Raw genomic sequence first — 13,379 nt, 5'->3', positions numbered from 1 at the left:
TCCGCATTGTATACAAATGGAAACATTCTATAATGGGCTCAATTCTTCCACTCGTATGGTGTTAGATGCTTCTGCTAATGGGACTATTTTTTCCAAGTCCTACAATGAGGCCTATGAGATTTTGGAGAGGATAGCTAGCAACAATTATCAATGGTCCAATGTTAGAGCCTCAACAAGTCAAAATGTGCCTGGTATACTTGAAGTTGATGCATTGACAGCTTTGACCGCTTAAGTTTCTTCAATGACTAACCTTCTAAAGAACATGAGTTTGAGGGGAATGGTACAACCAACTGCTATGGGACAAGTTGTCGATGTATCTTGTGTTTATTGTGGAGATGGGCATGTTGGTTTTTATTGATCAAATCAGAGATTGTACGCAGCGGAACAACAATCAAATTGTTAGTTTAATCCCATAAGATTTCTTGATCTACTTCTTCACATGCATATATATATATATTGAATCAAAGACATGAATAGAAAAATTACCTCAGGTCCTTCCTTGCTGCTATCTTTTTGTATGGCTAAATCCTTGAGATCTCACACCAAGATCTTCCAAAATGTTCTCAGCACACAAAGAACGAGTGTGGGCTCGCTATACAAACAATTGGTAAAAAACTATTTATCAGATGTTCTCAACACATGAGATCTGATAAAGTTTGGACCTAGGTTTTGTTAAGAACAATGACTTTTGTTTGTATCACTGTTCTCTTTCTCTGAGAGAGATTTCTAGATATTTTTCTATCCCTGAAAAGTTACGTTCTATAAAACTGATATCCTATATTTAATATATCCAATATATTAAAATATTTGTTGTACGCCCTAATTATCCACGGGTTATTAGCGAGCTGAGAAATGGCATAATTATATCAGCCACGTGGATGATACGTACCCAGAGTTGCTCTTGCCAGGTCCTACCTCTATAGCTCGAGGTAACCAAAGGCTTAATGAGATTACTAAGGGGTCGGGTCAGAAGTATGGACACCACGAGCTAAGAATACAACAAGCTCGAGGTACGAGCTTGAGTTGGCACCTCTGACCTCTTATAAAGTCAACCACGCAATGTAAACGTGCATATATCAGACATCACGTGTCTGTTATATCCCTGAATTCTCAGACACGCAGCATAAACGTCCGTGTTCAGGCACCCATGACTGGGTTGGGCCATGCGGTCCATTTTCCCCCTTACCTATTGATTAGACCACACTTCATTGTCAGGTTTTAGGAATTAATCATGAATGTCATAGAAGTGACATGATGGGTAAGAAGGTCATGGGATGACCCCCCTTGCCAACCCCCAGGTGCCCTCTCCCTATAAATAAGGAGACCCTGGGAGTTGCAAAGGGTTGGATTCTATTGTGTAAAGAAATACCCTGTAAAGAATATCAGAAAGAAAGCAATAATATTGACTAGTGGACTAGAAGGATTTTAACCTTTGAACCACCTAAAAAAGTATTAGTGTCACCATTTTATTTTAAGATCATTCGTCTATTACGGTTCATTATTTAGCACTAATCCTGCTCTTTATTCTATTAATTATTTGTTGGCGAAGAACCGCGTCAACTGTTTGGTGCTTTCATTGAGAGGCTGTTAGATTGGTGCTATCGCAAATACCTAACCATGGTAACGAAGCGGACCAACGTGATGGGCAGGAGACCCATCATGCCGCCATTTCCGATGATCAGAACCCTGAGGTTTAGCAGCGGCCGAGCAAGCAGCCAATAGGCCAAGATGACACTGGAAGTTCGGCTCTCTGGCCACCCAATCCGAACCCAGATTTCTACACGGCAGTGGAAATGGAGAATGCGTAGCTGAGGAGTCAGCTGGCGAAAGCTAACCAGCAGATTCAAGAGGTTTTGGCCCGACTACCCCCTTTAACGACCGACGCTAACGTCGGAAAGAGGCAAGGCGAGACTCATAAGTCCCGTCGGGGTAATCGGTCTAGGCCTAGCCGGTCGGTCAGACCTCCAACATCAAACTCTACTCCCACATCGCACCACCGGGAGACCACTTTTGAGGAACTACCTAGGGCCGAGCAACAGGACAGTCGATTGGTCCGTAACTCAACTCCTAGCTCACTTTTGCCCTCGAGTGCGCCCAGGATGGCTCGAGGGAGCTCGCGAAGGAGATCTGGGGAGGGCTCACAACGACAGCCCGTCCCGGCCAGCCATCCTGTGCCCCGCTCAGACTGCCGAGCACAGGACCCAGAGGATGGTAGAGCAGAGCGGCCCCGTCCTAACCTGATCCGTCCTGACGGGACCAGGATTGCATCCCCGGTCCAACATCCTCCTTCACCAATAAGATACCCGTCTCCTCCCTGACCAGTTCGAGACATTCCGGCTCATGGGAGCAGCAGGAGAACTCCTCCTTCCGTCGGACCCACCCATCGAAGCCGGCCGCCCAGAGAAGTCCCGGATCCTCATCCCTAGAGGCGGGCACCAAGCTTCTCAAATGGGAGCCATTGGACCGGAAGCCGTTGAAGTGACCTCTTCGGCGGAGACCTGCGCCAACGTTTGAGCTCGGCGCAAAGTCCTCAGGCCGCCCCGAGGGGCGACCTCCGAGATCGTCTAAACTCTCAAAGAGGAGACCCGGTGGGAAACGGCAGCTGCGCTCGCCAAAGGGAAGACCTGTCCGAAGTATGCGACAGCGGGAACGTCCCATATAACCTATCTTAAGATAAGAGGGACAATAGCCCGCCAAACGCGTACCATGGATCCAGAGCTGTTGAACAGTCCCGGAACAACTAAGGAGATCAGGACAAAACCCTTGAGCGTCTGGCTCAGAAGGAGGAGCTGATGAGGAAGCTCCAATCAGAAAAAGAAAAAGACGAATATGATTCAGGGGACGAACTTGAGCTCTTCACCCCTAGCATAGCAGCAACGACATATCCACCTTGTTTCCGTATGCCGCACTTGTCCAAATTCAACGGAGACGGGGATCCATCAGATCATTTGGGTATGTTCAATACCTATATGATGGCCCAAAACATTGGCCCCGAGCTGAGGTGTTTAATATTTCCCTCCACCTTGACTGGGCCGGCCAGACAATGGTTCAAGCAGAGTAAGAAGCAGTCAATCATCTCGTGGAAAACTTTCTCTACTGACTTCAAGAGAGCATTCCGAGCTTCCCAGGCTGCCCGCGTCAAGGCCGACACCTTGGAAAACATAAGGCAGCAGCCCAACGAGCCTCTGAAGGCTTACCTGAGCAGATTCGCGAACGTCGCTGCTCGGGCCAGAGACACAGATGACAGCTCCAAGCTCATGGCTTTGAGAACTGGGATCCTCGTCGGAGGGGGACTCTGGAAAGAGATACAAAGGAAGGGAGTCAGCACCGTAAATGAATTCCTGAATAGGGCCCACGGATGGATCAACCTGGAGGAGGCACAAGCCTCAGCCGCAGGAACCAGCCAGGCCCCTGAACAGCCCGCTGGAGTGGGAATGGAGGTCGTGATAGCGACCCAGACAGTTACATAGAATAACCAGTTTGGTGGAGGCAAGAGAAAGGGGAGCAACGAGGGCAACCAGCACCGCCCAAAGAAGAACAAATCCGTAGAAAAATTTAAGCTGGTCTACGCGACTTATACAGAGCTCACCCACTCTAGGGAGAACATCTTCCTAGAAAATTCTACTCGCCTCCCCTGGAAGAAGTCGAAACCGTTAAAGCACCAGAAGGGTAAGCGAGACCCTTCCAAGTTTTTTTGGTTCCACAACGACATTGGCCACAATACCGATGATTATAGACACCTAAAGGATGAGATCGAAACTCTCATTAGAGCCGGACCCTTGGCTCAGTATGCGCGGAATAGAGTTCCCGCAGGCCGTCCAGCTTCGAAAGTCCAGGTCAGTCAGCCCGAGTCTCGGATAGATCAGGATGTCCCTCCTCCCGTGATAGGAGGAGAGATCTCCACGATCTCTGGAGGTCCCCATCTGGCTGGCACGAGCAGAGGGGCCCAAAAGAGATACGTCAACAAACTTAAGGCTCATAATGGAGTGGAGTTCGTCCCTGAGCAGCATCTACCAAAGCAGCAGCGATTGGAGAGGCAACCAATCATATTTACTGAAGAAGATGCCAGCCACGTCCAGTTCCCTCATAATGACCCTCTGGTCATAGCAGTGCAGCTCGCTAATCGGAGGGTTAGGAGAGTGCTTGTCGACAATGGGAGCTTGGTAAAGTTCTTGTTCCGGTCCACGCTGGAAAAGATGGGTTTGTCTGTCACCGAGCTGAAAGCCACCTCCATGATGCTTTACGGATTCTTTGGAGAAGGATCGGCGGCAATAGGAATGATCGAGCCAGTGATCACCTTGGGAGAGGGACCTCGGACAGTCTCGAAACTCCTCGAGTTTATGGTCATCGATTGTCCCGCCGCGCACAATGCCATTTTGGGTCGACCTACACTAATAGCGTTTGAAGTCGTTACCTCCATCCGCCACCTCGCGCTAAAATTCCCCTCTTCCACGGGGATATGCACGGTCCGTGGTGATCAACTTGCTGCCAGGGAATGCTATAGCATTTCCATGAAGGGAAAATTAAAACCTAGGCAGTTAACGATGACCATCCAAGGTGGGAATGAGGAATCTCAGGAACCTTTGCCTAATCCTGAGATTGAAAAACCTCTGAATGCCGAAGGGGAAAATATCTTCTTAAGTGATGATATTGACCCCAGAATAGGCGAGGATAAATCCGAGCTCCAAGCTATCGAAGAGCTCGAGGAGGTAAATATCGACCCATAAGATCCCTCGCGGATGGTAAAGCTCGGGAAAAATCTATGTGGCGAGAGGAAGGCGGAGTTGATCAAGTTCTTGCAGGAGAACCTGGACATGTTCGCATGGTCTCATGAGGATATGGTGGGGATCAGTCCGAGCATCATCATGCACACCCTCCATTTGAATAAGAGCGTGCCTGCAAAGTCCCAGAAACAGAGGCACCTAGGAACAACCCGAGCTGAAGCCCTAGAAGCGGAAGTAGCCCGGCTCAAAAAGTGCGGCTTTATCCGTGAAGCTAAGTTCCCGGTCTCGGTCGCCAATCTTGTGTTGGTCCTGAAGCCCAACGAGAAATGGCGGACCTGCATCGACTTCTCTGATCTCAACAAAGCTTGCCCCAAAGACTGTTTCCCCTTGCCAAGGATCGACCAATTGGTAGACGCCACGGCGGGGCACGAGCTCATGTCCTTTATGGATGCGTACTCGGGCTATAATCAGATCGCCATGAATCCAGCGAATCAGGAGCACACTAGCTTCATGACCCCAACTAACGTTTATTGCGACAAGGTCATGCCGTTCAGGCTGAAGAACGCCGGGGCTACATACTAGAGGTTGGTAAACAGGATGTTTGCCAACCAGATCGGGAAAAACATGGAAGTGTACGTTGACGACATGCTGGTCAAGTAAAAAACTACCGATAACCATGTCTCCGACCTGGAGGAATGCTTCAAGATACTGAGAGAATACGGCATGAGGCTTAACCCACAGAAGTGCACTTTCGGGGTGGCATCAGGGAAATTCCTGGGTTTCATTGTCAACACTAGAGGAATCGAGGAAAACCCCGATAAGATCAGGTCATTTCTCGAGCTGCTCTCACCCCGGTTGCGAAAGAACATTCAAGGCCTGACAGGAAGGGTGGCGGCCCTCAATCGGTTTATTTCTAAATCTACCGACAAGTGCCTGCCATTCTACAACCTGCTCCGGGGGAATAAAAAGTTCGAATGGACCGAGGAGTGCGAACGTGCCTTCCTCGACCTGAAAGCACATTTGGCCGAGCCACCCGTATTGTCCAAACCAATGACAGGAGAGCCTCTTTTCCTTTACCTAGCTGTCACAGAAGATGCAGCTAGTGCCGTATTGGTCTGAGAAGAAGACTGGGTTCAGAAGCCAGTCTATTACATTAGCAAGAGGCTTCTCAGAGCTGAGTCCTGGTATCCGTTGATGGAGAAGATGGCTTTCTGTCTCATTACGGCCTCCCAAAAGCTCAGGCCGTATTTCCAGTCCTACTCAATACTTGTCATAACCGATCAACCTTTAAGGCAGGTTTTGCAAAAACCTGAAGTATCGGGACATCTGTTGAAGTGGGCTATTGAGCTCAGCCAGTTCGAGATTTTGTACACTTCGCGAATTGCAATAAAAAGCCAGGCCCTGGCTGATTTTGTGGCAGAATACATAGGATTCCGAAAAGATCCTGTGGAAGATTCACCCCAAGCATCCTTAGTCCAGACCTCATGGAAGGTCTTCATAGATGGCTCATCTAACGAGAATGGCTCCAGGGCTGGAATCATTTTGATATCCCCAGAAGGACATAGATTCCACTCGGCGTTGAGATTTGGATTCAAGGCATCCAACAACGAAGCTGAATACGAAGCTTTACTGGCCGGGCTAAGGGTGGCCCAGGAACTGAAGGCCAGCTCTGTTCAGTGTTACAACGATTCCCAGCTCGTGGTAAACCAGGTGCTAGGTGAGTACCAAGCACGGGGAACCAAGATGGCTACTTACCTGGCCAAGGTAAAATTCAAGCTGTCTGCATTTGAACGGGGCTCAATCGAGCAAATACCTCGGGAGCAGAATGCCAACGCGGACGCCCTGGGAAAGCTCGCTACCTCCAGGGAGACAGAGACTGTGGGGTTAGTACTGGTAGAGTTCTTGGAGAAACCAAGCATAGAAGAAGTCAGGGCGGAGGTCGAGATGATCGACGCCAGACCGACCTGGATGACCCCCATCCTCGATTATCCACAGAAGGAAAGTTACATGAGGAGAGTAATGACGCAAGGCGGGTACTATACCAAGCTCCAAGGTATACAGTGGTAGATGGGATATTATACCGGCGTGGGCACTCTCTACCTCTCTTGCGATGTGTTCTGCCAGGTGAAGCGAAGACCATTTTGCAGGAAGTGCACGAGGGTTTTTGCGGAGATCACACTGGGGGGCAAAGCTTGGCCCTGAAGATCTTAAGGCAAGGATATTACTGGCCCACTTTGTCAAAGGACTCGATCTCTTACATTAAAAAATGTGACAAGTGCTAGTGATTCGCCACAGTTGCCCAAGCTCCCCCAGTCGAGCTGAAGATGATCTCGTCCCCGTGGCCATTCGCGGTCTGGGGAATCAACTTGGTTGGCGCCCTCCCTACTGGAAAGGGAGGAGTCCGTTATGCGGTGGTGGCTATCGACTACTTCACCAAGTGGGCAGAAGCAGAGCCCTTGGAAACAATCACTTCAAAAAGAGTCCTCGACTTCATGGTCAAAAGCATTATCTGCCGATTCGGGCTGCCAAAGAAGATCGTATCTGACAATGGAACGCAGTTTGACAGCGACCTCTTCACCGAATTCTGTGAGAGGCATGGCATTGTAAAAAGCTTCTCCTCCATGGCCTATCCCCAGGAAAATGGGCAGGTCGAGGCCGTCAATAAGACGCTAAAGGCGAGCCTTAAGAAAAGACTGGACAAAGCAAAGGGAGTCTGGCCAGAACAGCTCCCCCAGGTACTGTGGGCATACCGGACCTCACATCAAACGCCGACAGGTCATACTCCTTTCTCCCTAGCTTTCGTGAGTGAGGCAGTCCTTCCTGTCGAAGTAAAGGTAGCCTCGCATAGAGTCCAGGCATATGACCAGGATCGCAATCACGAATTGCTCTCGGCATCCCTCGACCTGATTGCTGAAAGACGAGAAGATTCACAGCTCCAGCTCGCGCATTATCAGCAAAAGATCACTCGTTATTTCAACTCAAAGGTCAGAAAATGTGCCTTTAGCGTTGGCGACCTGGTCCTCAGAAGAGTCTTCTTAGCCAGTAAAGATCCCAAAGACAGAGTATTGGGACCGAACTGGGAAGGGCCATATCAAATAACCGAGGTCATACAAGAAGGAATCTACAAGTTAGCTCGGCTTAATGGAGAAGTAGTCCCACGAACTTGGAATGCTATCCATTTGAAGAAATATTATCAGTGATACCTTTGTAAGGCTTAATCAGAAAGGCCATCTTTTGTTTATTAAGTAATGAGAATTAAATCCTTTTTCATTATTGTGTATAGTTGTGGATGTAATCTTAAGTAACCACGAAAGACCCTTTCCTAATTACTTGGGGGGCATATGGTGCCTGGATACAACCAGGTCATCTTAAAGCCTGGATACAACCAGGTCATCTTAAAAACATAGAAGTTAATTCAAATCGATTGATCGATGATTTTCTTAAAAAGCATGAGATATTGATAAAGGATTAACGCGAACTAAGTCGTATCCTGGATATAACTAGGTCATCCTAAAAAACTTAGAAGTTAATTCAAATTGATTGATCGATGTTTTTCTTAAAAAGCACGAGATATTAATAGAGGATTAACGCGAACTAATTTTTCAAATTAACGTCCTGGATATAATCAGGTCCTAAAACTTAGAAGTTAATTCAAATTGATTGATCGATGTTTTTCTTAAAAAGCACGAGATATTAATAGAGGATTAACGCGAACTAAGTTTTCAAATTAACGTCGTGGATATAACCAGGTCCTAAAACATAGAAGTTAATTCAAATTGATTGATCGATGTTTTTCTTAAAAAGCACGAGATATTAATAGAGGATTAACGTGAACTAAGTTTTCAAATTAACGTCCTGGATATAACCAGGTCCTAAAACTTAGAAGTTAATTAAAATTGATTGATCGATGTTTTTCTTAAAAAGCACGAGATATTAATAAAGTATTAACGCGAACTAAGTTTTCAAATTAACGTCCTGGATGCAACCAGGACTTAACTCTTAGAAGTTGGTTCAAGTTGGTTAACAAATGTCTTTTTTAGAAAGGCGTAAGATGTCAATCACAACACCAACAGAAACTAAGATTATTACCAAAATGCATAGAAGATAAATGAGATAGAGGCAAAAGGATGTAAATCAATTAAAAATAAAGTTGAAAAAACCAATTGTCTCGAGGTTAAAAAACCTCATGATATAAAGTTACAAAAAAAAATGCGAAGGATAAAAAAAAGAGGAGAAAGTTCCTAGGCCCCACCAGGTCACTCTGTTGAAGACACCACCTCGCCGTCCTGCTCGGTCGCGGCTGGAATTTCCCTGGTCTCGGAGGGCACCTCTTGTTGGAGGCGAGCTTTGAACTACCCGAGGAAGGACTCCCACGCTTCCGTCCCCAAGAAGGAAAAGTCACCATCTGGGTTGAAGGCCCAGCAATGGTACATCATGTTCTCCATGGAGATGTTGGAGGTCGCCTTCTCTGCCGCAAGCGCAGCCTTCTCCGTCGCAAGCGCAGCCTTCTCCGCTGCAAGCGCAGCCTTCTCCGCCGCAAGGGAGACCTTTGCTTCTTCATGTTCCACCCTCGCAGCACCCAGGGCAACCTTGGTGGACTCGGCCTCCAGCAGTTTAGGTCGAGATGCGTCCAGCTCAGCCCGCACGGTTGCCAGGGCATCCTTGGCATCCTGTTCCTATTTTTGGGCAGTCGTAAGGGCGGCCAGGGCATTCTGATGCTCGCCCCTCATCTCCTCGAGCCTGGCCCTAGTTCGGGATATGCTCCGGTGACGAGCCAAAGCACCCTGCAAGACCAAAAGATAATAAGGCAACTGCCTTAGAAAAATAAAACAAACATATGATGCATACAAATAAGGAGTACTAGTGGCAAGGCCAACTTACCGTGAGAGTCATCCGCAGCGAGGACTCCATCATACTCTCAGGGCTCCTTGTCTTGATCTCCCACAGATCCCTCGCAGAGGCATTGTAGTAGTGGTCCACGGTGTAGCTCACCGTCTCGTAGACCGTCCCCCGAAAGACATCGGGGATATTCTCCAAGGCCCGAGGATTCACCGGGATGCGCACCTCGAGGGGCGTAGTTAGCGAGGTCCCAGCGGCTGCCTCCTTTTCCCGAGCAAGGACGGGAGGTCGAGGTGGAGGTAGAGCTATCTCCTTTGCGGCTGGAGGGGGTGGAGGCACCTTTTCAATGGTAGAAGGGCCTGGATTTTTCCCCATAGCCGGTGACTTAGAGGATGTCCCAATAGCCTGCTTCGTCAACCGAAGCCTCTTCACCAAAGGCCATGAGGGAGGATTACACCCCTGGAACATGGCCCGCAATCTGTCATCCCCAACCTGCGACTTCTCTGTTGAAACAAAGACAAGGCATTAATATAAATGCAAACATATTTGTACAAAACAACAAAAATAAAAGGGAAAACAGAGCTCAAGTATGTATTGAAAGGGGTCCTACCCTCCGAGCTAGAGGAGGAATCTATGGTCACAACCTCCGGCCCCAGAGCTTCAGCAAGGGAGTCTAAGATAATGACTTTGCGGGTTGGAAGAGGCTCTAGGTCCAGATCTTCCTTAGGGCTGGACTCTTTTACGTACTGCCTAAGACTCGGAGCTACTACACCCTCCAGGAAGGAGGGCCATGACCTAAGATTTGTCCCATACTCCTCAAAGAAGGCCGACCTAAAGGCTAAGGTGTTGTCTACTACTACCGTTCCCCTAGGGCGACCCATTTAATTACGCAGCACGAGTTAGTCGACACACTGGAGTAAAGTAATGTTGCGGTCTGGGTTTGTTCGGTTGTGGTGGACAATTTGGTCGGGATTAAACCGAGCAAGCCCTAAGTTTGCAGTGGCCCTATCTAAATCCCTAAACAGATAAGGATTACCTTGGTCGGAGGGGCCGGCTGCTGCCCCGAACTGGGCCCTCTCCACGTTCGCTTCTTAGGCGACCTCCAAAGCCCGCTTCCGTCACACGAGGGGCACCTCGTCCTCCTCGTCCTCTTCCTCTCCCACGGCCTCCTCCTCGAGGATGGGCGCCATCTCGCGAGCAGGAGGGAGACCCCTCCGTCTCCTCAAGGCCAAATTCTGGCCCAGAGAGATTAGCTTGCACGCTAGCATCGTCTCGTCGGACATGAGCTAGCGATAATCCTTTTCGCTGGGGGGCAGCCCCGCCAATGTCTCGTATTGACCCCCAAGGGTCATGGACTTGGCCGTCCTCGCGAAAATGGCTGCATGATTGTTTCTAAGTCAGGAACGAATAAAAGAGGCTAATCAACAAGTTAACTTACGAGCTGAGAGTAGAAGGTACTTACGAGGACGGTCGAAATAGTGGTGTTCGCAGTTGCGAAACCCCTTGGACATGAAGAACTGGTCTTTAAAGTCATTTGGGTGGCTGGGCAGCTCGATGACTGCTGCCGAATTTGGAAAACGGGTCAGATAGTAGAACCCGTTGCCTCGCCCCCATTGCTCCGGGCTGGCCTTGAGGCAGAAAAAGTAGAGGATGTCCGCCGGCGTGGGGACCTCCCATTCCTGCTTCAGGAATAAGTATTTCAGCCCTGCTAACAAGTGATATGAGTTAGGGGGGAGCTGGAAAGGAGCCAGCTTCATGTAATTTAGAAAATCCGTGAAGTACTGGTCCAGTGGGAGGAAGGCCCCAGCCTTGAGGTGCTCGTCACTCCAAGCGGCGTACTCCTCATCGAGCGACGCGCAGCTCCGCTCACATTTGAGGGGAGGTCGGGCATCTAGGGCACCCCTCCCTATTTCAATGTTCTGGGAAAGGAAGATTTTATTCACTTTCCCTTGGGTGGTGACCTTCGAGGTGATCCTCTCGGCTTCAAAGAAAGCGTCGGGCCCCACTTCGAGCTCCTGCTCCACGGCTGGACTGAAGGCGGGAATTGGGGAGTCTATGACAACCTCCTTTCCCTTATTGGCTTGCTGGAAAGACGAGCTGCCAGCACTCTTCTTGGATGCATTTTTCTTTGGTCCCATCTGGTAGCCTAACGAACAAAAGAAGAAAATTTAGAAAGGGCGACCTAAGCATAAGAAAGAATCTAACGTGAAGTGTTTCCTTTACACGGGCTGAAGTAATCTCAGCCCGTGGAGAGTGAGACCACGTGGTTCTATGAATACGCGCCTGTGCTCCCAACGGGTCCCCGATTACTCGGAATCCATGTGTCAGGAAGGTCAGAGTAAAATTTTTCCTTGGAAGGAAAGTTTCAATAGGAAAACAGTGCAAAACCACCTGTGAAGCGTGTCCCCTAAGCTACCCGATTTTGCACCCTAAGAACTGGTTATTTCAAATAGGCATAAAAAAATTTTTACCTAGAAAATCTCCCCAGAAAGTGTACCCTATGAGTCATGCTCCTAAATGGTTTTTTCTACGGTCGATGCCCCTAGGATAAAAACCTACGCGCATCGTACCAACAAAAAACCAACAAAATACTGCATGCTATTACAGAGATAATTTACCGAAGCAACAATGAAGAAAAAATTTAAAACATGCACAAGCGGAGGAATTACAAAAGTATTTTGCTGTGGTGAGACTGAAAGGGTCGTCTGGGTTGGAGTCCTGCTGGGATTGCTGGTGCCGAAGTCTGGAAGGAGTTCTCGTGCCTGAATTTCTGGAACGCTGGGAACAGTAACCGGAAGAAAGAGAGGGTTTTTTAGACTGAGAAGAAAGAAGAAGATGAGAAAATGAGAAAATTTTCAAATGGACGGGTAGCCCATGTGAAAGGTGGCCACCCCTTTTATATACGTAAAAGGCCAAATGAGGAGGGCCGTTGGATTGCCTTGATGTAGGATACAAGGATCACTACTTGAAAGGCGAAACGACGGCCGAATATAGGCTAGGCCATTTAATGCGGTTCTCGGAAGACGTACCGTCACCAACCACGATGCTCCACGTATTCGATACCAGCATAATGGGCGGAATGTGAAGAGTCCACAAAGAAGCCTAAAAGCCCCCACTGTGGCCCTAGATGACGTCACATACCACGAGTAGGGGATTGGGGGGCAAATGTACGCCCTAATTATCCACGGGTTATTAGCGAGCTGAGAAATGGCATAATTATATCAGCCATGTGGATGACACGTACCCGGAGCTGCTGTTGCCAGGTCCTACCTCTCCAGCTTGAGGTAACCAAAGGCTTAATGGGATTACCAAGGGGTCAGGTCAGAAGTATGGACACCACGGGCTAAGAATACAACAAGCTCGAGGTACGAGCTTCAGTTGGCACCTTTGACCCCTTATAAAGTCAACCACACAATGTAAACGTGCATATATTAGACATCACATGTCTGATATATCCGTGAATTCTCGGACACGCAGCATAAATGTGCGTGTTCAGGCACCCACGACTAGGTTGGGCCATGCGGCCCATTATCCCCCTTACCAATTGATTAGACCACACTTCATTGTCAGGTTTTAGGAATTAATCATGAATGTCACAGAAGTGACATGATGGGTAAGAAGGTCACGGGATGACCCCCCTTGCCAACCCCCAGGTGTCGTCTCCCTATAAATATGGAGACCCTGGGAGTCGCAAAGGGTTGGATTCTATTGTGTAAAGAAATACCCTGTAAAGAATATCAGAAAGATAGCAATAATATTGGCTGGTGGACTAGAAGGATTTTAACCTTTGAACCACCTAAAAAAGTATTCGTGTCA

This window comes from Humulus lupulus, chromosome 9, assembly GCF_963169125.1.
Source record: "Humulus lupulus chromosome 9, drHumLupu1.1, whole genome shotgun sequence".
NCBI classification, from domain to species: domain Eukaryota; kingdom Viridiplantae; phylum Streptophyta; class Magnoliopsida; order Rosales; family Cannabaceae; genus Humulus; species Humulus lupulus.
The sequence above is the reverse complement of the archived record's forward strand: the minus strand, read 5'-3'. Positions refer to the sequence as shown.